At 40.9% G+C, this 25,821-nt stretch overlaps 1 protein-coding gene across 2 annotated transcripts in view; it reads right to left on the bottom strand.

Moving 5' to 3' along the window:
* Positions 1-25,821, bottom strand: part of TRPC7 (transient receptor potential cation channel subfamily C member 7) — a 152,934-nt gene that overhangs the window by 103,535 nt on the left and 23,578 nt on the right. The window lies entirely within an intron of this gene.

Raw genomic sequence — 25,821 nt, forward strand, 5'->3', positions numbered from 1 at the left:
GAACTTTTAAGGCTGATGTAAATAACACTTCGCTCATTTACCACTGATCTATATTGGTGACTGCTGCACACAGGAATTTTACTGGAAAGATGGATAATATACTAAAATTGGAAAAAAAATTGCACAGGTGTGCTTTTTTGTGTGCCAGAAAATCGGCTTGTAAATTATACATTTAAAAATCAAATGTAATTTAACTTTAACAGGATCTTTTCTTCCTAGAAATCCTTTTGTATGGCAAATCATGGCTCCTTAAATCACCTGCATGTTGAATAAACATTTTTAGCCCTTGACCTTGTTGTTGTTTCATATTTTTAATGAGCTGCTTTCAGATTTCTCTCTTCCTTTCCCTAGGTATACCTGTCTGAATGTCTTTGAGAGGCTAACTTCCTTTCCTAGTGACATGTCAACTTCTCTTTCCCCTAAACAAACTGCTTATGTTCTAGATAATGATCCAAAATGTTGGACAAAGAATGTTTGAGGTTACCTCATACCTCTCCTCCCCAAAAATATTTTCCCTCAGAGGCCTCCTTGCTGGTTTCTTAGTTGAAAAGAGTCTATTCAGAAAGTACACAAGAGCCAAATGTCACTTTCAATGTTAATCAATGTCAACAACCCTCAGACTGCTAGATAGTAGTTGGTAAACAGGACTGTGGTTGTGCTTTTCCAGAACATGGATTTTTCAGCCAATAGTTGGAAGCCTGGCAAACTGCAGAAGCTCAGCCATTTTTCTGAGTTAATGATTCTTATCTCCTTCCAGGGTTGCTGTATCAAAATGTCACTTTGCATTACAGAAAGAGGTAAGTAACTGCTTGTTTGCTGGGAAAAGGGAAAAGATCAAGAAAATATTTTCAGGTGAGAGTAGCTGTCCTTCATTTTTATATATAATTTAGGTAGAAGAAGGGAGTTTCAGAAATTCTGGGTGGAAAAATGATCTCTCGGCTCAGGCATGTAAGAAACTTTTGGGGTTCTAGGTTTTGGTACCTAGCACAGAGCTGGCCTGAAGTGTTAGGATTGGAAGAGCCATGCTCTACACTCCTCCAACCCTAACACTCACCCATCTGCCATTCACTCATTCATTCATTCGTCACTGAGAACCTACTATGTAGCAGACAATGAAAAATTAGTGGTGAACAAGGCAAGTCTCTGAGTAGTGTGAGGGAAGAGGAAGGGCTTGGGTTCCACCCTCAGATTTGCACAAGGCTAAGTGAAACTTGCTCAGATCTTTTCCTGGCTAATATATTCTGCATAGCACTGGTAAGCCAGAGGTAGGAGGCTCAAGGTACACTGGGCTCAGCAACATGGACAAGGTGAATCACCTCACCACATGGACCCATTCAACTCTGGCATCTCCTCTGTGGCAACTCAGGTTCCTTAAATTTCTAGCCCCCACCCCTAACTTTATTACCCCTTTTCTGAGAACAAGGAATCTCTGGATGTTAATGCCTGTTACCAGTAAAACAGACACTGCCCTGTTGGCTAGAACATACCTCATTTCTTGATGGAAACTCCTGCCTAGAGCTGAAGTCATGGGTGGGTATAGGAGAGAAAGTGAAAAGGACTTGATCCAGCTCTTGTCCCAGGCTCCCCATGCTAGGAGCTAGGCAGGCTGTATTGCCCAGAGCTTTCTCACATATCTGGGTTCAGTGCAGTTCAGAACAGAAGGTGACACTTCATTAGAGACTGTCACTTCCCTGGGCTCTTTCAGCCAACCTGCCATCAATAGGAGAGGCAACAGAGCAGCCAAAGCAGGTAATTTGCATTTTTCCTTCTGCATTAGACACTTGGGCTGGAAGGCAATAAGCCTTCTGCTGTCTGCCGTTGGCTAGAGGGGATAGAGAGAACCCAGGCCTGCCAGGAAGAAGATGACATGTACATGAATGGAAGCAGAGAGGGCCATTGATAAACATCTCTTGGGAATTGTGATGATTATAAGTCATTGAGCCAAACCTGAGCTCAATTAGCCTTCCAAGACACACTCCTCACTGCAGTTGGAAGGAGATGACATACACCCTCAAGACTTCATAGGTGCCCTTTACATTTTTTTAAAGTATTCCTGAACACTGAGGTCTGCCAGATCTAATGGGTGACAGGTGCTCTACCTGCATTATCTCGTTCAGTCCTTATAAAAACTCCACAATGGAAGGCTGATCACTATTTCCAACTTCCAGATGAGGAAAGTGAGACCAGAGAGATAAAGTAACAGGCAGATCTATGCCCTTCCTTATGTCTGCCACTGATCTCTAGGTCCCTCTCTCACCTTCCTTGGATATTTAGCCTGTCTCACATCAGTCTCCCAACATGACTGCATTGTTATTCTTGATGGTTTCACTATCCTGGAAGATGACCCTCACATTCCCTGCTCTTTCATTTCCTTGACAGCCCATTTTCTGATGACCTTATTCCCAACTCAAACTCAGCCATTGACTCTCTTAGTTATTCCAATAACTGCAGATCCTTCCCTACCGCAACTTCAAGTGTCCCTTCTCCAACCACGACCTCCTATATGTCCAGCTCACTCCCTCTAGGACCCCTACTCCAGCAATCCTTTGATTCCACCTTCCTTACAGCCACTGACTGTACCTCCTTTTCACTGTTGTTTTTTTTTACCCACCTTATGTCACTGTCTCTCTCCTTGCAGAGCTGATATTTCATGGTCAATGAAATGGTCTCTTGTCCTTCTTTTATTCCAATGTCCCCACTGGATAAAAGCCTGACCTTGGATGAGTCTAACTCTCTACCAGTGTGTTCTTGCCTCTGCACAGTGAATGTGGCTGAGAACACACAGCTGATCATTGTGCTGTAAACTCACTACCTCCAGCCTCAAGTCATCCTTAGTGCTCTTGGGCAGTTTACTCTCCTACTCTCCTAAATAGTCATTTCATATATTCTTCTTTCCTCAGTCCTCTAATATCTCCTTCTCCTCCTCTCAGATGAGGACCTTGTTTCCTATTTTATCAAGAATTAGAAGTCATCAGAAGAAAAGTCCCACATGTTCACACCTACATGTGTCTCTGCTCCTGCACTCTGTGTTCCCTCCTCTGGCTGTGAATGAACTGCCTCTGCTCCTCTCCAAGACCATCTCCTCCGCTTATGTGCTGGATATCAACCTCTTTTGGCTACTCAAGGATGTGGCAATCTTCCTTTGTCTCTCCTGATTTCTCATTTTCTCCCTTTCCCTACTTGCTCATCGTACAAACATGCAGTTGTTTCTCTTGTTTTAAAAAGAAATTTCTCTTGACCCCACTTCTCCCTTCAATGACTACTCTAATTTTCTGTCTAATTTTATAGCAAATCTCTTTAATAGGGTTGTCTACATTCATGTCTCCATTTTGCCCTCCTTGTACCCTTTCTTGTCCCCTTCAGTAAGGCTTTCCTCTCCACTGACTACTGTGACTTTTCTTGTCAAGGTCATAAATAACGTTCATGTTGCTAAATTCAATGGTTGGTTCCCAGTCCTCATTTTACATGACCTACCAAGTGCTTTAACGTAGCTGATCACTTCCTTCTCCTTGATACATATTCTTCACTTGGCTTCCAGAATAACATACTCTTCTGTCTTTATCTTTTTTCTGAATGACTACTTTTTGCATTCTTTGTTAATTCATTTTCATCTCCCTTACAATTTAATTTTTGGAATTCCCCAAACTGTGTCCAGCCATTGGAATTCTTCTTTTATCCATTTACACTGATTGCCTTATTGATGTTTTCTAGTGTTATGAATTTCAATACCACCCACACACTGGAGAGTCCAAAATGTGTATCTTTCACCCACCTTTCTTCTCCATATCCAATTACCAACTTTATATCTCCACTTGGATGTCTAATAGGCATTTTGAACTTCATAAAATTAACTCTGGATCTAGTCTCCTACCTTATTTAGTATTCCCTATTCTTTCAGTTGTCCTAGACAAAAAAAAAAAATCTTGAATTTATCCTTGATTGCTACCTTCCTTTCATAACCCACATATAATTTGGTAGCAAATCCTGCAAGTTCTACTTGCCAAATATATCCATACCCTGACCTCTTTTCACCAATTTTACTATTTCTACCTTGGTCCAAACCATCATAATGTATTGCTTGGACTAACCCTAGAAACTCCCAACTGGTCTCTCCAACTCTGTCCTTGTCCTGTGTAGTTGATTCTCAATACACCAGGCAGAGGAATACTTAGAAAAAGTAGTCAGATCCTGGGACTTCTCTGTACACCCGCTCCAAAGGCTCCCTATCCAAAGTAAAAGTGGGGTCATCAGTCACTGATCTCTGGGTCACTCTCTCACCTTCCTTGGAGATTTTAGTTCCTGTCCTACATCATTCTCCCAACATTACTGCTGTTGTTATTCTTGGTGGTTTCAAAATCCTGGAAGATGACCCACTACCTACACTATCCTCCAGCCTCCCCATTTTCTCCCTGATTTTATTTACTGGGGGTCTCCCCCAGATTCAGTCTACTCCAGCCACTCTGGTGCCCCTGCTATTCTTCAAACACACTTAGTGTGGACCAGACCTTTACACTGGCTATTCCCCTTGCTTGGACTCCTCTTTCTCCAGATATCTACATGAACAACCCTTAAGCCTTCCCTGACTATCTTTTTAAAAAAGTATGGCTCCTCCACTCCTCATTACCGTTCCCTGCTTTTCCTTTCTGTTTTCTTCATAGTACTTATGACTGCCTGATGTACTATATATTTTACTTATTTTTATATTTATTGTCCATGTCTCCCACTAGAATATAATTTTCTTGAGGGCATGGATTTTTTTCTGTGTCATTCACAGATATATCCTGAGATCCTAGAACATTTCCTGGAGCATGGTGGGCACTCAGTAAGTTACTTGTTTAATTAACTGGAACAGTGAACTTGCCTAAGATGACACGGCTACTAAGTGATACAGCCAAGATTCAAAACAGGTTGGTCTGACTCAAATCCTGATCTTTCCCTCTCATCCTGTTGCCTCTTGGGGAGCAGCGTGTTTCCTTCTATTTGGCACACTTGAGGCTCAATTGTGCTGACTCTCAACTAACTTGGGGGAAAAAAATGTGGGTAGGGATAAGGATATATGAATCCCTGACAGATTCTATAGTATAGTCAGTAAGTGCACAGGTTTTGCAGTCAGAAGGACCTGGAATTGGAATTCTTATTTTACTACTTGCCAGTTAATTGATAAGTTTCCTATTGATAAAATTGATAAGTGGAGCAAGCCATTTAACTCTTATGCATCGCAGCTTTCCATCTGTACTAAGGTACACACTGTTCAATCATTCGGAGAATTCAACACCAAAATCATGTCAAATGCTCAGGATAGTTAATAATAAATAACACAAATAACAAGATAAAAACTTAAAAACTGATAATAAAAATAAGCATGTAAATGGCAATTTACATGATTTCAAACTCCTGATCTCTTGCCATTTGTGGTTTATAATTACCGGAGTGGGAGTTAGACTGGCTCATGGGTAGGAGGAAAACAAAAAAATACTGGATAAACTCTTGACTCATCTTTCTTGCACTCCAGATAAAATCTGTAAATTGAACAAATGGACTGATGTACTATATAAGATTTTGAGACTGGGTCCTTTCCCTCAGCGTGATCACTTTGAGATTTATCCATGATGTTGCATGCATCAATAGTCAATTTTTCTATTTCACATCCACTATATGGATGTATTAGTTTGTTGATCTATTTACTCACTGAAGGACATTTTGTTGTATCCAGTTTTTGACATTTGGGAATGAAGAAGAAGGCTGCTATAAATATTCCCGTACAAGATTTTTTTTTTTTTTTTAAGATGGAGTTTCACTCTGTTGTCCAGGCTAGAGTATACTGGCACAATCTCAGCTCACAGCAAACTCTGCCTCCAGAATTCAAGCAATTCTCCTGCCTCAGTCTCCCAAGAAGCTGGAATTACAGGCACCTGCCACCAAGCCCTGCTAATTTTTGTATTTTTAGTAGAGACAGGGTTTCACCATGTTGGTCAGGCTGGTCTTGAACTCTTGACCTCAAGTGATCACCTGCCTCAGCCTCCCAAAGTGCTGGGATTACAGGCATGAGCCACCATACCTGGCTAATATTCCTGTACAAGTTTATTGTGTGAACATAAGTTTTTTATTTCTTTAGGGTAAATGCCTAGGAGCGGGATTGCTGAATATACAGTAAATGCATGTTTAACCTTGTAAGAAGCTTCCAATTTGTTTCTGGAAAGGTTCTACCATTTTATATTCTACTAGCAAATTATGAACGTTCTAATGCTCCATATTTTCACCAGCACTTGGTATTGTTAATTTATTTCCTGTTTTTATTTTCATTTTTAGAGTTGGGTCTCACTATATTGTCAGGCTGGTCATGAACTCCTGGGTTCAAGAGATCCTCTTGCCTCAGTCTCCTGAGTAGCTGGGACTACAAATGCAGGCAACTATGCCCTGCATGTCAATTTCTTTTCTGTGTCATGGTATCTCATTGGGATTTTAACTTGCATTCCCTAATGGCTAATAATGCTCCACATCTTTTCCTGTGCTTATTTTCCATCTTTGTATCTTCTTTGATAAAGTTTATATTAAAATCCTTTGTGCACTTAAAACATTGTTTTTAAGTTGTTGAGTTTTGAGAGTTCTTTATATATTCAGGATACAATTCCTTTTTAAGAGATAGGATTTGTAAATATTTCTCTTAGTCTGTGGCTTATGTTCACATTCTCTTAGTAGTATAGTTCAGAGAGCAAACATTTTTAATTCTGATGAAGTCTGATATGGTTTGGCTGTGTCCCCACCCAAATCTCATCTTGACTTGTAGCTCCCATAGTTCCCTTGTGTTGTGGGAGGAAACCAGTGGGAGATAATTGAATCATGGGGCGGTTTCCCCCATACTGTTCTTGTGGTAGTGAATAAGTCTTACAAGAGCTGATGATTTTGTAAGGGAAAACCCCTTTTACTTGGCTGTCATTCTTCTCTTGTCTGCTGCCACGTGAGACGTGCCTTTCACCTTTGGCCATGATTGGGGCCTCCCCAGCCATGTGGAACTGTGAGTTTATTAAACTTCTTTTTTTTCATAAATTGCCCACTCTTGGGTGTGTCTTTATCAGCAATGTGAAAACAGACTACTACAAAGTCCAATCTATTATTTTGTCTTTTTGTTATGCTTTTTATTTTACAATTAAGAAATCTTTTCTTAATACAAGGTCATAAATGTGTCCTCCCCTGTTTTCCTCTAGAAGTCTTATAGTTTGTGTTTTAAATTTAGGTCTACCACCCATTTTGTGTTAATTTTTTGTATGTGATGTGAGGTGTAGGTTGAGGTATCTTTTATTGCACATGGATGTTCATTTGTTCCAGCCCCATTTGTTGAAAAGATTATTCTTTCTTCATGTAGTCTTTTTGGCACAACTGTCAAAAATCATTGACCACATTTGTATGAGTCTATTTCTGCACTCTCTGTTTCCTTGATCTATATGCTTATCCTTTCACTAATTCCCACTGTCTTTATTTCTGTAGCTTTATGTTATTTTAAAACTAGGTACTTTGAGTCCTCCAGCTTTGCTTTTCTTTTTCAAATTATCTTGGCTTTTCTCATTCCTTTCCTTTACATATAAATTTAAAAATAAGCTTGTTCATATCTACAAGAAGTTCTGCTGAACTGTGTTAAATCTATTGATCAGTTTGGGAAAGAACTGACATTTAAACTCTTTTGAATTCTCCAAACCACAAACATAATATGTACTTCTCTTATTTAGGTGTTCTTTGATTTATTTCATTCATGTTTTATAGTTTCCAACATACAGTTTTCACATATGTTTTGTAAAATTTATGTCTAGTATTTCATTTTTTCAGCTATTGGAATATTTACAAATTTTTCTTCATTTTAGTTTTCATCATTATATATAGAAATATTGATTCTTGTGTGTTGTCCTTATATTCTGTGACCTTGCTGAACTCACTTACTAGTGCCTTTAGATTCTTTGGGATTTTCTACATAGACAAACATGTTGTCTGAAAATACGGATTGTTGACCTTGAATAAACACCTAGTTCAAATGTATTTCTTAAAATGGTGAGAAAATGCTCAGAAACGTGCATTTACATTGCTTTGAAGATTGATAAGATTTCCTTTCTAGGAACAAAATTTTGTCAACAATTTTTTTCTGGTTTTTAACCCAAATTAATGGCTCAGAGCTTTTTATGTAGTCAATTCAGTAAGCAGTTTTGTAGCATATTCACTATTTATTTCTTGCTCTCTGTTCAACAGAGGTATTAACTGAGATTCCTTAGTTCTCAACTATCTGAGAATTTCTTTTCTTTCCTTTTGATCCATAAATCTCCCAAGTTTATTTATTATTGAGATGAATTTCTAGCCCTAATATGGAGGATGACTCCAAACCATCTATCAAGACATACCTTTAACTTTTGATGATAGGGCCATTGTTTTGATAACATCAATTTCAGGAAATTATTAGTTTGCTTGACTTTCATTAAAAAGTTCAACTCCTCAATTTTTTCAAAGCTATTGACAAACTTAAATTAGAAGAGAAAGAGAAGCTCATTATCGTGATCGGTCAAAAGTTAAATGAATTTCTCAGACAGATGTTGTAGAGACATCCATACAATACAGGATAATTAACACTCATTCCTTAATGGAGATCTTAGAAATTAGATTTTAAAAGAGTGTGGACTTCAAATTCACTCCCCCTCCCTCCCTTTAGGGCTGCAGTTATGGGGAAAGAATGTTTATGGAAAGCTCCAATTGAAATACTAGTGGAGCTAAGTCAGCAGATGTGTACAGCTGTAAACCTGGGAGATATTTCTGCTTTTGACATTTAGGATGAGTTTGTTTAAGAAAGAGTTGCACTAACAGTTTACATAAAAGTGTTTAAAACATTTTAATAGTTCATTAAATTGTCACAACTATTCTGTAGAGCTGATAGTATTATTATCCCTAAATAAGAAGACTGAAAGTTGACCACTGGATTGAGCAAATTGGAAGTCGTTGATCACCTTGACTGGAGCAGTTATGGAAGAGTGGAGGACATGCCTGGAGAGAGCTAAGAGAGCAGGAGAACAGGTATTGTGCCACTGATATCGACAGCTCTTTTGAGGAATTTTATTGCAAAAGAGAGCAGAGAAATGGAAAAGTAGCTGATGTGAGAAGTAGGGTCAAGAGAAGCTTGTTTTTTCCCTTCTTCCCTCTCTCCTTCCTTCCTCCCTTCCTTTCTTCCTTCCTTCCTCCTCCTTATAGGAGAAACTATGATATTTTGTATGCTGATGGGAATTTTCTAGTAGGTAGATACGCTGATCATTGTCTATGATATCAGTAGATCATTACATTAATCCAGTAGTTCAGAAGCATATATGAGGGAGGATTGAATATAGTGTATTGAGGCAGGAGAACAGGGTCTGGAGGCAGGGAACTTAAGGGCAATTCACGCTGAATCAAGGAAAACATCAAGGTCTAGGGGCAAATAATCAGAGGCCAATTTGTGCTGACTTCCTAAAAGAAAAAACACCAAGGTCTGGGGGCAGGGAATCTCAGGCCAATTTGTGCTGACTTCCCAAAGCTGGATCAAAAGGAAAACACCTGGGTCTGGGGGTCGAACACCTAAAGCTTCATAAAGCTAAACCAAAAGGAAAAACCCCATCTCCCCACCTGAGTAACAAAGGATCAAAGGCTACTCTCCCTACAACCCTCTCCCTTCCACCAGTGTCAGATGGAAAGGGAGAGTGCCTGGGATTGATTGCAGGCCAAGCCAGGACCATCCCTTCATCTGCACAGGGCACCAATTCACATCAGCCTTTAATTAGCCACAGACCAAATCCTTCATGCAGATAAGGGGCAGCTGGTAAGAACTGAAAACTGAGTGCTTCAAACCCAGAAAACTTTGTAACTGGGCCCTTGAGTCACTTGCTCAGGCCCATGCCCACCTTGTGGAGCGCTTTCTCACTTTAATAAATTGTTGCTTTCACTGCTTCGTTACTGTGTTTCTTTCCTCTGCTACTTTGTGCATTTTGTACAATTCTTTGTTCAAAATGCCAAGGACCTGGACAACTCATTGTCAAGACCCTCCACCAGTAACAGTATGAGTAGAGGAATACATGTATATAGAATCACATATGGTTTAGCTACAGTAATAGGAGGAAAGGTCAGTATGTAGGTGAGGATGCTATTCGGTGGGTGCATGGATGGTGGGGTCCTGTAGACATTTTCCTCCTGTTGCTTCAATTTTTTCTTTCAGTGCAATAGAAATAAAAATTATCAGCTGAAAGTAAGAATAGGGGAAGAGGTGGTGGAAGTTTGGGGAGAGGAGAGAGTAGATCTGAAATAGCTTTTAGGAGAAGATGAGAAGAGATGGATTAGAAAAATCGGATATGATTGCTGGAGAACAATAGAGCCCATTTGAAGTTTGTGGTCATAAATTTAGAATGAGGTCAGTTAATGTGGTTGTTTTTTTTTTTCCTAACCACATTCACCTTCCTGGGTGCTAGCATGGAGAAGATAGAGAATTATATTTTACCAGGGTTGTGTTTTTGCCAAAGAGTGCAACAAGTCAAGAGAGGGGCAGAGGAGCTGAAGTGTACCTGAGGGAGTGATCACAGTGACAGTTCATGGAATTGAAGCTGATATGAAAGGAAGACAGAACTTTGATGGGGAGAGGGAAAGTGAAAAGATGGCTTGATCAGTTCTGAGGTTAGAAGACCTGGGGGGAGGTGAAAGATCGACAGAGTTGAGGCATTCAAGGGAGATGGAAAAACTGGAGTCAGAGAGTGTGATGTGCAATGCTTAGATAATGGAGGGTTTGCATTTATTGGTCATGGCAAGTGTTGGCTCACATAGGCTCTCGATGACTAAGGTACAGAGGAGGTTAAGACTGCTAGAGGAGGTAAGTCCATAAAACTGAGCCAGCGTGTTGGAAGGATGACCTGTGTATATATTGAGGTGACAAGAATTTAAACAGCAAGAACCAAAATTGTGATAGAGTGACCCATTGTTGCAGACTACAACAATGAGAGATAATGGGTGATATAATATGTTGAAATATAATTCAAAGGTAGATGTTCTTAGAGAGGAGAGAAAGGAGAAGAAGAGAAACTTCTTTCTTGGAATTGGCAAGAAACAGCAAGGGGGATGCCCACCCCATCTCCAAGCCCAGTGCTCTGAAGATTGGGAGCAAAACCACCTCCACTTGAAAGGGCTGCAGGAACACTGTGTCCTCAGGGCAGCCAGTCTTTAGAGAGGGCAAGAAGGTGGCACATCGCTCAGAGAAGGGGTTCAGTGATGGGGGCTTTGCTGAGGAGGGACTGTGACTTCCATAGCATGAAATAGGAGAGCATTTGGAGATGAAAAGGAAGGTATGAGGATGGAGGAAGGGATCTGACAGTCTTCTGGAGAATCACGTGCAGGTTCTGAGGGGTGACTTGGGAGACAGTGGCTTCCCAAGGTGAGGACCCATAGAGGGGTTAAAACATGTAATTACAGGATGTTGAGAGGATTCAACGTGGTAAAGTGGGGAAGCACACAACCCAATGCTGGGCACACAAGTCACCTTCAGTACCCTTTGGCTAACACAGGACTTAGAAGTTGCATCTTGCCCGAGTGTTTTCTTTCTGCACATCCCCAACTCAGCTGATGGGTAAGAAAGCTCTGGATGTTAAAATTTAACACACATGGCTGAATTTTTATTAATTAAAACTGGAATCATTAAAACAATTAATAGATGTGAAATACTGGGTAAGAACCTGAGCCTAGTGCTCGTTATGGCAGATGAAAATTGAAAAGCTTCAATCCATGTTTTAGCTTCCATGGATACAATTAATTGTTTCATTAACCTTCACCGTATCAATAAACTCATGCTTCAAAGGATCAAGGCAAGTACCCTTTGGCATTTCATCTCCATTTAGGAATGCAGATCCAAGGAAGGTGGTTCAAGTTTAGTGCAGAGACCAACAACATTTATCGCCTCAGCTTTCTCAGGGGGATTTAGGCAACTCCTGGGTCCTCAGAGTCCAGGGTTCTGCCCCAAGGGTGGAGCAGGATAGGGCTGGCTCTTTGTCTCAGTGATCCCCTGAGAGGTCTGACACTCCAGTTCTGCCACTGGTTACCCGCTGCTTCCCTGACTTTATATGCTCTCTGCAGGAGGCTTTCCTTTATTAATCCCAAACATACTCCCTGCTTTTCCAAAGGGATCTCTGTGTCCTAAGTGTTTCAGCATTCAGGAAAGATGGCTGTGCATTGGTGATCTTAGAATTTTTCGTCACAGGCCTGATCAGTCTTTGAATGAGAAGGATGACTGGGTGGTCAGTATTTGGGTTCAAATCACAGCTCTGCTGCATCATGGCTGTATGATTTTGAGTGTATAACTTAATCTCTCTGTGTGCTCTAATTTAGTCTGCATAATGGGGCTGATAATGCCATCTACTTTATAGGGTTGTTGCAAGGAGCAAACTGAAAAAGATAACCCAAATAAGGTGCTTCACACAATATGTGGCAAGTATTGACCAATATTATGATGATCTAGAGTATATAGGTTAGCAGAGAGCATAAGCACAGATAACTTGTCTATTTGGGGGTTGATCTTCAAATGCCTCATCTAACAAAGCTGGCAAACCTCATTGGATTTATTTCCAGAGCTTCACCCTGTGTGAGTCCCAAGGTAGAAGGTGCAGGCAGCAGGGAAGAAGTTTGGGGCACAGAAATTGGGGCAGGGTCCTGCTCACTTACCCCTCAAGTGCAGGTGCCCGGACGCTGAACACTGAGTCTGCAGGTCACTGCGCACCACCTTCCTCAGCCAGGCAGTGCTGACAGTGCTTCTGCTGGCACATTGGTCTCCAATCTGGTTTTTGGTTTACTTAATTGTCAGCTACTGACATTGTGAGGGGCCCATAGCACATTGACATTGCATTTGTGAAATCCCAGAAGTAATGGATTGCTCTGCTTGTTGTTTTTTTAACAAGTCCCCTCTGTTAGATTCAGAGGCTTGCCTGAGGACAAACACTGTCTTTCAAGGAAACGACTCAGGTATTTTATTAGCAACTCAGGTATTATATCCACTAATTCAGCAGACATATTTGGGCACCCACTGTATGTCAGGCACTGAGAATGTAAACCTACTAAAAGAAAGCCCTTGCTCTGAAGGGTCTCAGGGTCCTTCTAGAGACAATACAAGTAGCCAGATGAGGACCACAGGGTGATGTAAGTGCCTTGCGACAGGGCTGGGGCATGCTACCTGAGTTTCGGATATCACGGGGTTTCCAAAAGGAGGCAGAGTATGAACTGAGACCTGAGGATGAGCAGAAGCTAGCAGGGGTAAACAGGTATGAGGAGAGGAGGTGGCAGGGAGTGGACATTCCAGGAAGTGGGACCAGCAAGTGCAATACGAGCTGGCTTTAACCACAGCATGGTCATATGCGTAAGTTATGCACATAATTCAATATTTTACGTATTTCTCATAAATAGGCATGGATATGCTTATTTACCAAGAAAGGAATTCATGTGCGCTCTCTGCACATCCTTAGCCAGGTTAAAGATGCTGCTTGGTTCTCTCTCGTGGAACTCCTGGAAGAGCCTCTCCTCAGCTTTCTGCTTTTCCTGCTGGTTCAACTGCGGTAAAACTGGGAGTCAGGTTTGCCTATATGAACTTAGTCTTGTCCCCACAACCCACCCCTCACAGCCACCCAGCATTCTCTGTTTTCTCTCTCTCTGACACACACACACACACACACCACCTTATCACCCACAGGTTAGTGCTCCATGGTAGAGTGCTTCCTATAGGCCGTGACTCAGAGAATCCTTCAGGACATGTGAGTTGAAAGAGGAAGAGGGACCTTTGGGAAGCCCTGTGGCTCACATACATGGAAGCAGTCCCACCTGTCCCCTGCCCACCTGCCCCGCCCCCACATGGGGGTGGCCAAAGCATGATTGATTGGTCTGTGCACCCATTAGGATGAAAGAAAATATTAAAAGATATAACTATTGCTGTTATTACTGCCATTGGTTATCATTTATCAAGTGCGTACTATGTCCAGGCTCTGGGCTAAGTGCTTTATATATTTATCTCATTGAATTCTCATGACAAACCTAGGAAGTATATACTATCATCATTTTTGTCTTATGGACAGAGGAACCAAGGCCCAGAGACTTTGGTGGCAGCTGGGATCTGGATTTAGGTATAGCTCATTCCAGAGTCCATGATCCGTGATCGTAATACTGGTAAGTACTCATTTGCTAGAAACACTGACTGCCCTTGTAGTGCTCTAAAACCCTGAACATGCCCTGAAGGGCAGGTGTGGGAGGAGCATTCAAGGACCTCTCTTTGAAAGGGAAGAGAAAGATGAGGGCCTCTTCTTAAAAGGCAAAAGTGCTGAAACTTTAGGTAAAGCAATACCCTGTGTTTACACACCCGAGGGAAGGACAGGAGATGAGACTGGCTGAGCTCTGGGAGCTGAGTCCACCCCACGCTAAGTCACCAGCAGGTGTGTAGCAACAATTGGAAAATCAGGGTAGGAGTTGTCTCTAATGGAACAGGCCACTCCTATTGCTCTCAAGGCCCTAAGCCTCTTAGCAAAGTGCCAGACTGTCCACTCACCACACCCTTTTTGGACTCTCACCCAGAGATCATCACCCCCTTTCTGAAATGGGTCCTCCAGCCCCAGCTGCTATCACTGTTTCCATGGTGAGAGGTTATGGGAATGGGTGGGTAAGCAGAGGGTTTATGCAGTCCCCCCGCCAGCAGTGGCTGGGGAAAACTTGCAGCTCATTCCTCAGGTATAGAGAGAAGAATGTAGTGGGATGAGGCTGCATTGCTCATGCCGCTAAATTCCAAAGGGGGTAGCATGGTGACTGCTGCTCTGAGTGCACTGGCTTTTAACAAGCACATTTTCTGGGGTGTCTTTGACCTGTTGGAGCTGAAGCACACATAACAGCTACACAGTGTTGCAGAATTAAGCACTCTCACTACCTGGATCCTTCCAAAGCTTCATCCACAAAGTACTCCTAAGCCACTTTGCCCAAGGATTGGCTCATGGAAGACCTCAAGTATACATTCATTTACTCATTTAATCAACCAAAATGAATAGAGCATCTAGTGTGTGCTGAGCTCTGTGCCAGGGCCCTGGAGGTACAATGGAGAGTGAGGCAGGCATGGACTTGCCTTCATGCAGCTGACAGACCAGAGGAACACGTAGATGATAAAGGTCCTGCAGTTAAGTGGGATGAGGAACTCTCCTTTTAGTGCAAATTAAACTTGAGTTCCTTTACATCCAGCTTCATAGTTATTCCTGGGGAAACATTTCTTTCCAAATAAACCCAATTGGTAAGCTGCAGTAACTGGATATAATTCTGTTAGGTCAAAAGCTTGAGAGGTTTCCAGAAATCCACTTTTACAAAGTTGTTCCGCTCAGTTCAGCATGTGCTTACTGAGCCTTGTGTGAGCCAGAGCTGTAGCCGGCACTGGAGATTCTAGGAAGAGTGAGCTGGGTTATTGCTCACCCAAGGGGGAGATAACACACAAGTCAGTCATTTCAGTATTCCCTAGTGAGAGCAAGTCACTCACTCACCAAGTATTCCCCAAGTACCCACTCTGTGCCAAGGCTGTCCTAAATCTGAGATACAACCATTAGCAGAATGGACAGTCCCTACTCTCATGGAGCTTATATTTTATTGGGGGTATAGGAACTGCAGAGGTAAGCAGAGGGTTTATGCAGTGGCTGGGGGAAACTTGCAGCTCATTCCTCAGGTATAGAGAGAAGAACGTGGTGGGATGAGGCTGCATTGAGAGAGAGTGCTATTTTATATAGATGTGAACCAGGAACTCCCTGACGAGGTGATTTTGAATAGAGAGTTGAAGGAGGTGAAGGAGAGAGTTACCCAAATATATAAGGAAAGAATATTCCAGACAGAGGGTCCCCGGTGCTAAGAGGAAGAAGAGTACAAAGCCAAGAGAAAGTGAGTGTCTGGGGTTTTTGAGGAGTAGCTAAGAGGCCAGCCCTAGGTGCAATGTGGGTAGGAGTGGAGCAGGAAGAGATGAGGCTAAGGGAGCAGCAGGAGCATGATGATCAGAGCCCCAACAGGCACCTGCACGGACTGTGACGACTGCAGCTTTTCCTATGGCGAGATGGGGAGGCACTGACTGGAGGGCTTCAAGGAGGAGAGTTGACATATGATTTATGCTGTAAGAGGATCCTTCTGGCTGCCAGGATGGAAGAAACTGTAAGGGGCAAGAGCAAAAGCAGGAAGAGCAATTAGGAGGCTATTGCAATTACCCTGAGGAGAGACAAACGTGGCTTGGACCAGAAGGGAATTGAGTAAGGAGAGGAGGAGTATAAAATTCTGAATGTCTTAAAGATAGAGCCAAGAGGATTTATTGATGAATGCTAAGTAAGGAAAAAACAAACAAACAAACAAACAAGAATGAATCTAAGGTTTTGGCTTGAGCAACTAGAAAGATAGAGTTACTATTTGTAAAACGTGCACTAGGAGAGGTTTCATAATTGCTTAGCAAATACTTCCTCTCTCCCTTTTTGTCTCTATGAGAGAAACACACTTTCTTCCCCATTGATGTTGGGTTTGGTCATAGGACTTGCTTCAGCCAGCAAAATGTGGGTGGAAATGATAGCATATGTGTTCTAAACCTAGGTATTAAGAGGCTTGCATCTTGCAGTTTTCTTTGTCCTTCAAGGAGCTGCTGACCACTGCCAAGAGAAGAATGTGCCTAGGTGGCCACTACTTATACATCTTGGGCCCCAGAATGAGATACATAGAGCAGCCTCCTCCACTAACCCTCAGAATTGTGAACATGAAAATAAATGTTAATTGCATAGACTATTGTGTTTTAGGGCGGTTTGTTACACAGCCTGACTGTGGCAGTAACTCACTGATAAAGGGAGGAAGGTAGGCTCAGTGCTTTGGGACATCAACATCAAAGACAGGCTCTTAGCCCTATCTGGGTGCTCAGGGATGTTGCCCCAGAGGTAATAAGTTGTTGCTGAGTCTTGAAGGCTAAGTCAGTGTTTCCCAGTTCAAGAGGTGGAACAGGGCATTCCAAGCTGAGGACAGCATAAGTAAAGGCACAGAGGCACAAAAACATGATATATGATTATACAGGGAACTATGCAAGTAGATGTATAGGGTGGCAGAAGATGAGTTAGGAGAAGTTAACAGGAGCTGGATCATGGAGGATTTTGTATTCTTGTGTAAGGAGATTGGACTTTATAACATAGGCAGTGAGGGCCACGAAAACCTTTTCAGCAGGAGAATATCATGGTCTGATTTATATTGACGTGCTATCCTTCTGGCCTTATGTGGAGGACAGCTTCAGTGTTTCAGAGTTTCATGGCCTGGAGGCAGAAGGATAGGTAGAATCTGTTGGAATCATCTGGTCAAGCGCAGTGGTGGTAAGGATACAGGGATGGAAATGGAAACATTCAAATTTTAATACCAGCAGGATTTAAAGTACAGGGAGAAAGTGAGAGCTCAATATGTGGCATGCTTGGAACAGCAAACATTGGAATGGATTTTCCTAACATGTTAATGTCTGATGGAGTTATAGATGATTTTTCTTTTCTTCTTTTATACAAATTTATTTTCTACAGTAATCATGCATTCCCCATATAATTACAAAAACATTTTGGATATGTTACAGTGTTTAAATCTGACTGTTTTCCTTTGGATCAAGTTTGCTGAACCCTATAATTTCAGTGTTGGAGAGGGATACCCACCCTTGATGCTCTCTTGGCCAGGGTTGCTGTCTTCTCTGAAAATTTGATTTTTTTTTAAAATAACAAATTGAAAAATTATCCAAAAAGAGGTTCAGAGTGAATGTGACCTATGCATCTTATTTGTACTAATTTTATACTGTGAAAACATTTCAGAGAAACACTAATTCAGAATTGGCATCATCAGATAACATGCCCTTCCAGAGGATTGTGTCATGACTCACCTGATTATGGATTCAGAGTAAGAAATGTGCATGAGACTCATTTAAAAGAGTAATTAAAGAGCACCATATGTATAGAAGTAACTTTTTAAAAATTGCTGTGATTGCTGAAAATGCTATTGATTAAGAGGGGCTAACAGCTAAATGGCAAAGTAGCAATTAAAAAATGTAGATCCCTGCTAACAAAAAATACAAATCAAGTTAGGCAAATCAGTACTTGTGATTTCTCTGCTCAAGGAGCACAACACACATTTCACTTTGGTGCTTCTGTCCATTATGTTCCCAAGTCTGGGCTGACACTCCTCTTTGTCACCTCTGAGAACTCTACTCCTTCTCAAGACAAGCTCAAAAGCAACTCCAGGATGGCTTTTCTGTATCCCTGAGGAAATCCACTCTTTCACGCTCTGGGCTCCCACAGCATTTTATTCTTTGGATCCAATAGCCCTGTCAAAGAGCTCTCCATATTTTTAACACTTATACTTTATTCATTTGTAATTTCAGTGCAGAGAATAACACACTACAAGACTTAATAAATATTGTGTCAATTGAAACGACTTAATACATACTCTGAGTCAAGTATCTTATTTATAAGGAAGCTGAGGAACAAGTAAGTGCTAGCATGTGGCTACCAGGGAATTGATCTAGAAGTGGTAAGAGGGTATACTTGGCTCTAAGAGATGGCCTTGAAGCCAAGGCTGACTGTTCAAGGCCCCTTATCTTGTATATAGGTCACTGTAGCAATTTTCTAAAAGCCCCGGGAGACATAGGTAAAAGATGAATAAGTGATTGCATTTAAATAAGTTTAAATCTAATCAGGAAAATCAGATTACAGTTTTTTGCTTTAAACTGATTTATCCAATGAATTACTGGATAGCCCTTGGAAGTAAGATTGATATCCACTTTGTAAATGAAGAGACTGAGGCTTGACATGATTCCATTGATCTCCACAGCTTCAACAGACACCTATCTGCTGACAATTCCCAGGCTTTTACCTCCAACCTCAAACTGTATTCTAACGAGCTGATTTGAACTCCCAAGTGGTCATCTACCCTGGTAAGTCCTGCAGACATTTCAAAATCTGCAAGCTGAACATATGGGGCTTACATCTAACATCCAAACCTGATCTTCTGCTTGCTGTTTTAGGAAATGGAGTTCCCTCCACTTAGCCCTTGGAGCTAGAAACCCTATGTTCATCTTTGTCTCTGCCGATTAGTTACCAAGAGCTTTGGATTCTAATCTACAGTGTCTCTTATGTCTGACCCCTTCTCCCCATACCCACAGGCATGGTATTAATTTAAGTCCTTATCATTTAGTGTCTAGACTTTTGCACTGGTTGGTACGTTTTCTAGCAACAGTCCCATCTTCCATCCAGATGCCAAACCATCATTCCCTTCATTAAAAAGCTACGAGAGGCCAGGCCCGGTGACTCACGCCTGTAATCCCAGCACTTTGGGAGGCCGAGACAGGCAGATCGCGAGGTCAGGAGATCGAGACCATCCTGGATAACACAGTGAAACCCTGTCTCTACTAAAAATACAAAAAATTTAGCCGGGCGTGGTGGCAGGCGCCTGTAGTCCCAGCTACTCGGGAGGCTGAGGCAGGAGAATGGCGTGAACCCGGGAGGCAGAGCTTGCAGTGAGCCGAGATCACGCCACTGCACTCCAGCCTGGGCGACAGAGCGAGACTCCGTCTCAAAAAAAAAAAAAAAAAAAAAGCTACGAGATAAAACTCAAGCATCTTTATTATCAAACCTCCACATACCTCACTAACATCAACCCCCTTCCCACAAACCCAACTTCCCTCCTGCCACATCTGTCCACTGAGGACACTGAGCCCGGTCACACCTCTGCACATCCTCATTCTTCTGCCTTTATGTCTTTTTTCTCTTCTCCACTTGCCAAACTCTTACTCATTCTTCAAGGACCACTTTAAAATGTCTCTTTTGAGAAGCTTTCTCTCACGTTGCAGGCAGTTCATGGCTGTCTCCTCTGTGTTCTCACAGTATTTTGCTTATACTCTATTCCACTGTGATAATCTCTTTACTCTCCGGTCCCCCACTTGCTTTGAGGACAGGGTCTGGAGCTCATTTTCACCGGCAGCCCTAATACCTGGTACAGTATCTGGCACACAGAAGGAAGACTACCTTTTGTGGGTAACTATTTAACCACTCTCAGTCTATTTCTTCACCTGTAAAATGGTAATAAAAATCTCTCCTTAAGATTTCAATTCAGATGTTGTTTATGAAAATGTTTTGTAGAAATGAGAAGCAGAAAGGGCTAGGGAAAGGAAGGTTTTTTTTTTTTAATATATATACTTTAAGTTCTAGGGTACATGTACACAACGTGCAGGTTTGTTACATATGTATACATGTGCCACGTTGGTTTGCTGCACCCATTAACTCGTCATTTATATTAGATATTTCTCCTAATGCTATCCCTCCCCCTTTCCCCCCATCCCAGGACAGGCCCTTGGGGTGTGATGTTCCCTGCCCTGTGTCCAAGTGTTGTCATTGTTCAATTCCCGCCTATGAGTGAGAACATGTGGTATTTGGTTATCTGTCTTTGTGATAGTTTGTTCAGAATGATGGTTTCCAGCTTCATCCATGTCCCTAGAAAGGACATGAACTCATCCTTGGGAAAGGAAGGATTATTAAGGGATTATTTAGTCTAAGCATCTGCCTTTATTCATCAAAAAGATGAACCACAGAATGGTGACAGGACTTGGCCAAGGTCACACAGCAGTTCACATTGTATAGCCTGGGTCTGCTGACTCAATGCCATTTCCTTCCACCTTTCTGATTCTGGAGGCTCACCTATTAAGGCCCCAAACTAGTAATGCCTTGAAGGATCTTCTTTTATGATGCCATATCATCTGTGACAAAGGCCATGTCCTGGGAAGAGTCTGTCCACAAGGCTTCAAGCTATTTGGTTCCCTTACGTAACCTCTAAAATCTTACTACCATGAGAAAACTCCTCAAATATTTGCTTTGGGTGATGCACAGACTCAACAGTATGCTTCAAATCTGGTTTCTAAATTTGCAGTCTTAGAGGAGATACTATTTAGAGGAATAAACTCTTGCTCCTGATTTTTTTAGCTTAATTAAAATATTTTCTCTTCCTGAACATTTCCTGGAGCTCACTTTCATGTTTATGTTAAAATATCTGTTTTAGGGCCAGGCGTGGTGGCTCACGCCTGTAATCTCAGCACTTTGGGAAGCCAAGGTGGGCGGATCATGAGGTCAGGAGATAGAGATCATATTGGCTAACACGGTGAAACCTCGTCTCTATTAAAAATACAAAAATTAGCTGGGTGTGGTGGTGAGTGCCTGTAGTCTCAGCTACTCAAGAGGCTGAGGCAGGAGAATCACTTGAACCCGAGAGACAGAGGTTGCAGTGAGCCAAGATTGTGCCACTGCACTTCAGCCTGGGCAACAGAGGGAGACTCCATCAAAAAAAAAAAAAAAAAATCTGTTCTAAGGACAGAAGACTTCAAATTTCCAATGTGCTGTGAGAAAACACTGGGTGAATTATTTAGAGTATAAACTTCAAACAAAATTAACAATCACCAGAGAAGAGAAGTTGTCATCAGAAAGACTCTTGGTCCAGCATTCCGAAATGAGATGGAAAAAGGCCCAAACCACTGTTTTCAAAGAGTATGTAGAAGAAGCTGGGAGAGCTATTAACTCAACAGGCAAAGACCTAATCCCCATCATGCAGAAGGCTGGCAGCTGCATGCTCCTGTCCCAAGAATGCAAACATGAGCTCTCACCTCCCAGGTCCAAACAACTGCATTGTAAGTGCGTTGTATTCTAACCATGGGAGGGAATGGTGGGGAGAGAGAGAGAGAGAGAACAGCGATACTTAGCATTTCAATGTGGCCCTTCTGAATTTTCAAAGCATTTACCAATCAGTAATTAGCAGTCTCACTCTGGAGCTGAAAAAAACAGGACGTTATTGTAAATTTCACACTTTAGGTATGGGAGATGGAGAGATCATAGTAACGTAAAAGACGATCACACTACTAAGCATTTGGGCAGTCGTTTTCTGTTTGAGAATTGACAGTACTTAGAATATGTTCACACCATTCTTACATCACTGTAATTTTAGAAAAAGGCATATAATTTTATCTATTTTTTTCTTAGTTTTCTCAGATCTTACAGCATACTGCCTCTACGATAACTAGAGCTTGTATCTCACCTCTCCAGAGTTCTTGACCATATAGGGAGTATGAAAAAGTACAGATGGTACCACATCACCTGATCCACTTTATTGAGAGCTGATGAAAAAGTACATAGTGTCCGATCGCTCAGGCGGGACATGTTTTGAAAGAAAGCCCAAGCCAGATATTCAGATTGTTTATCCCTATAGTATGTTTGAGCCTGTGACCTTTATGTCAGGTACTCATCACCTAGTTTATGAATAGAAAAGAAAGAGAGGCACACTTAGTTCATCAATGCCAAGTGAGATTTATGGCTTGTTGCATCTGAATGATGGAGATTTTTTCACTTTTCAATCAAATGCAGTACTCTCAGTTTTCTTGACTGGCATTAAATGGGACCCTATCTTGGATCCCAGGGCTACAATGGCATTTTCCAGCTTCTTATAATTCATGGGCTGTTGGGAGAAAACAACAACCATGAATTGTTACCACTCTACAGCCTAAAAACCAAACACGAAAATCATCCAAAACTTGAAAAAAACCCACAAAGATAAATGAAAAATAAACTGAATGTGGATTTTGACTTCTGTTGTGGCTGAAAAATACGTATCTGGGGTTTGATGGGGAAATGAGTAATCACTTCCACTGGCAACCATTTTCATTCTGCTTAATAACATTAAGTTCTTTTCATTGATATTTTCAGAAATGGGAGTCTTAGACTATGCAAATGGAATCAAATCTTGATAACTACCTGAAGGAGAAGAGGAATGTTTCTATTATGTTCCATCTTGCTACTAACCTCACAGGCTGGCTGTTCTTGCTCATTCCTGGGTATAAGCTAAGCCAACTATGGGAGGAATTGGTTTACAGTTTAACTTTAAAACAAGATGATAAGAGTCCCTTCCTGAAACTAACCCCCTCTTTGCTCAGGGACCAAAACTGCCTTTGTAAACCTAATAAATTGACCACAAGGTTAGAATTATGGTAGGGGCCTAAATTCTGTTAGAATGTAGGCATAGTTAAATTCTAACCAGTCATTGTTTTATAATTTGTCTTTTTATAACTGCTTACTGATCAGGTGTCATGTAACTGGAGGTTATTTGTAAATTCCCCAATTGGTCCTATAGATAACATCATTATTGTCAAACCTAAGACTAATGTTTGAGATCTTTTTCAGACTTTTGCATTCTGGTGACCAACTAACTCCACTTGGACCTGTGACTCATACCAAGAAACAGACTCAAAAGGTCCTGTGTCCCCCACCCAGAAATGGACACAGTACATGAAGACAGTTTTGACATTCCTATGATTTCATCCCCAACCTATCAGCAGTACCCATTCTCTAGTCCCTGCCCACTAAATTATTCTTAAAAACCCTAGCTTCTGAGTTCTTGGGAAGGCAGAATTGAGAAATATCTCCTGTCCTTCTGCTCAGCAGCCTGGTGATAATTAAACTCTCTCTACTGCAACAACAACAACAACAACAACAACAACAACAACAACAACAACAAAGTGAGAGGATGTCCTCTTTATAACAGAATAAATTTCAGAGGAATTAAAAATAAAGCCATAGAAATACTAGAAGAGAACTCAGGTGCATTAAAAAAATAATCTTTGAGGAATTGAAGTCAGTACATCAAAGAGAAATCTGCACTCCCATGTTAATTGCAGTATTATTTGCAATAGTGAAGACAAGGAGAAAACCAAAAAGCCATCAATGAATGAATGGATTTAAAAATGTGGTATATATACACATTGGAATACTATCTAGTCTTACAAAAGCAAGAAGTTCTTGTTATTTGCCACAACATGGATGAACCTAGAAGAATTATGACAAGTGAAATAAGCTAGGCACAGACAAATACCACATGATTTTATTTATATGGGATCTAAAATAGTTGAACTCGTAGAAGTAGAGAGTAGGTTGGTGGTGGGTGGGGTGGGTAAGGAAATGGGAGATGTTGGTCCCAAAGTACAGAGTTTCAGTTAGATGGAAGAAATAGGTTCTGATGATCTATTGCACAACATGGTAACTATAGATTATAATAACATATATTTAAAAAAACTAAAAAAAGGACTTTAAATATTTTCACTGTAAAGAAATAAGTATTTGAGGTGATTAATATCTTAATTAACCTGATTTGATCATTATATAATGTATACACATATGAAAACATCACATTATATACCATAAATATATACACTTATTATTTACCAATAAAAATAATTGTGGAGTAGCCTTTTAAAGCATGACATGAAATCCACAAGCCAAACTGAAAAAACTCACAAATAAGAAAGCATAAAATTTGAATGAATTTTCCGTTCAGGAAAGAATACCATAAAGGAGATAAAAAGACAAGTTGAAAAAATATTTGCAACACACAAAATAGACAAACGTCGATTTTTTTCATAAAAAACAGTAAAAACAGTAATGAGCCAAGAAAAAATGGACAAAAGACACCGGAAGACAATTCACAGAAAAAGAAATACAAATGAACATTAAATAAGAGTTGTTTAGTCTTACTCATAAAAGAAATTCAAATTAAAATGGCACTGAGATACTGTTTCTCTCCTACAAAATCAGCAACCATTTAAAAATTTGCTAACACACACTGTCTGGAAGGAAGTGAGGAAAAGAGACTCATTCTCTCTGTCAGTGAAATTTATGATTTGAGGCTGCCTTCTGGGAGGGCAATTATCAATCTCTTATATAGTTTTCAGTGCCAGTGCTCTTTGACCCAGCGACTCCATTTTGGGGAGTTTAACTTACAGATGTGGTCACAGAAGTACAGAAAGTTGTACATATTAATGAGGTTTAATATAGAACTGTTTATTAAAACAGAAAACTGGAACTAGCCTAAAGTTCATCAATAGGGAAATGATACATAAATTACAGTGCATCTATCTTGTGGAACACTACAGCTATTGGGGAGAAAGAGGTACACTTGGAGATACTGATGTGGACAGACATTTCTGCCAGATTTTATTATTAATTTAAAAAAAGCCAGTTGGGAACTGAATGTGGGGTATATTTTAATAATTTTAAGGCAAAAAGTAAATAAATTAACATATATACATATATTTACATACACATACATATACATATATATACACACACACACACACACCTATGTATAAATAAAAGATTTATGCCCAGATATAAAATAAATTATTAATAAGGCTGAGTCTGGGAATTGACACTGGGGCAAAGAGAGGGTTAAGGAAGAGGAGCTTACTTCTTGCTGTCTATTTTGGGTCCTATTTGGGTGATTTTTCATATCATATATTCCTTTGATTAAAACATTGAAAAGAAGATGAATGATTTCTTCATTTATCCGTTATTCCTGTACAACAGTCGCTATTCAGGTAATTCAAGGAGAAACCAAACTCTTGGCTGCTCCAGGCTTAGCTCCTGCTTCTGACAATGAATTTTTCAACCAGTTACAGATCCAGCAGCAACATGGGATCTCAGATTATTAGCACAGTTCGGTTCCTGTCCATATTGTGGCTTAATTCACCTGAAATATATTATGCATATCTGGGCCATGTTACTGAAGTCGTTTTAAGAACAAGTCTCTGATCTTAGCCCTCTTCTCATTGATTTTTAATTCCAGCTCCCTCTTGTTGATCCTTAGGAAATACAAAAAACAGCCCTTACCAATTTTTTTTTAGTAGCCTTTCAGGTAATTTATTCATGCCTTGTTGGCTTTCTCCATCCCCTACTCTACCACTTCCTTTCTAACCCCTAATGT

Source organism: Pan paniscus, chromosome 4 (assembly GCF_029289425.2).
Source record: "Pan paniscus chromosome 4, NHGRI_mPanPan1-v2.0_pri, whole genome shotgun sequence".
Lineage (NCBI taxonomy): Eukaryota > Metazoa > Chordata > Mammalia > Primates > Hominidae > Pan > Pan paniscus.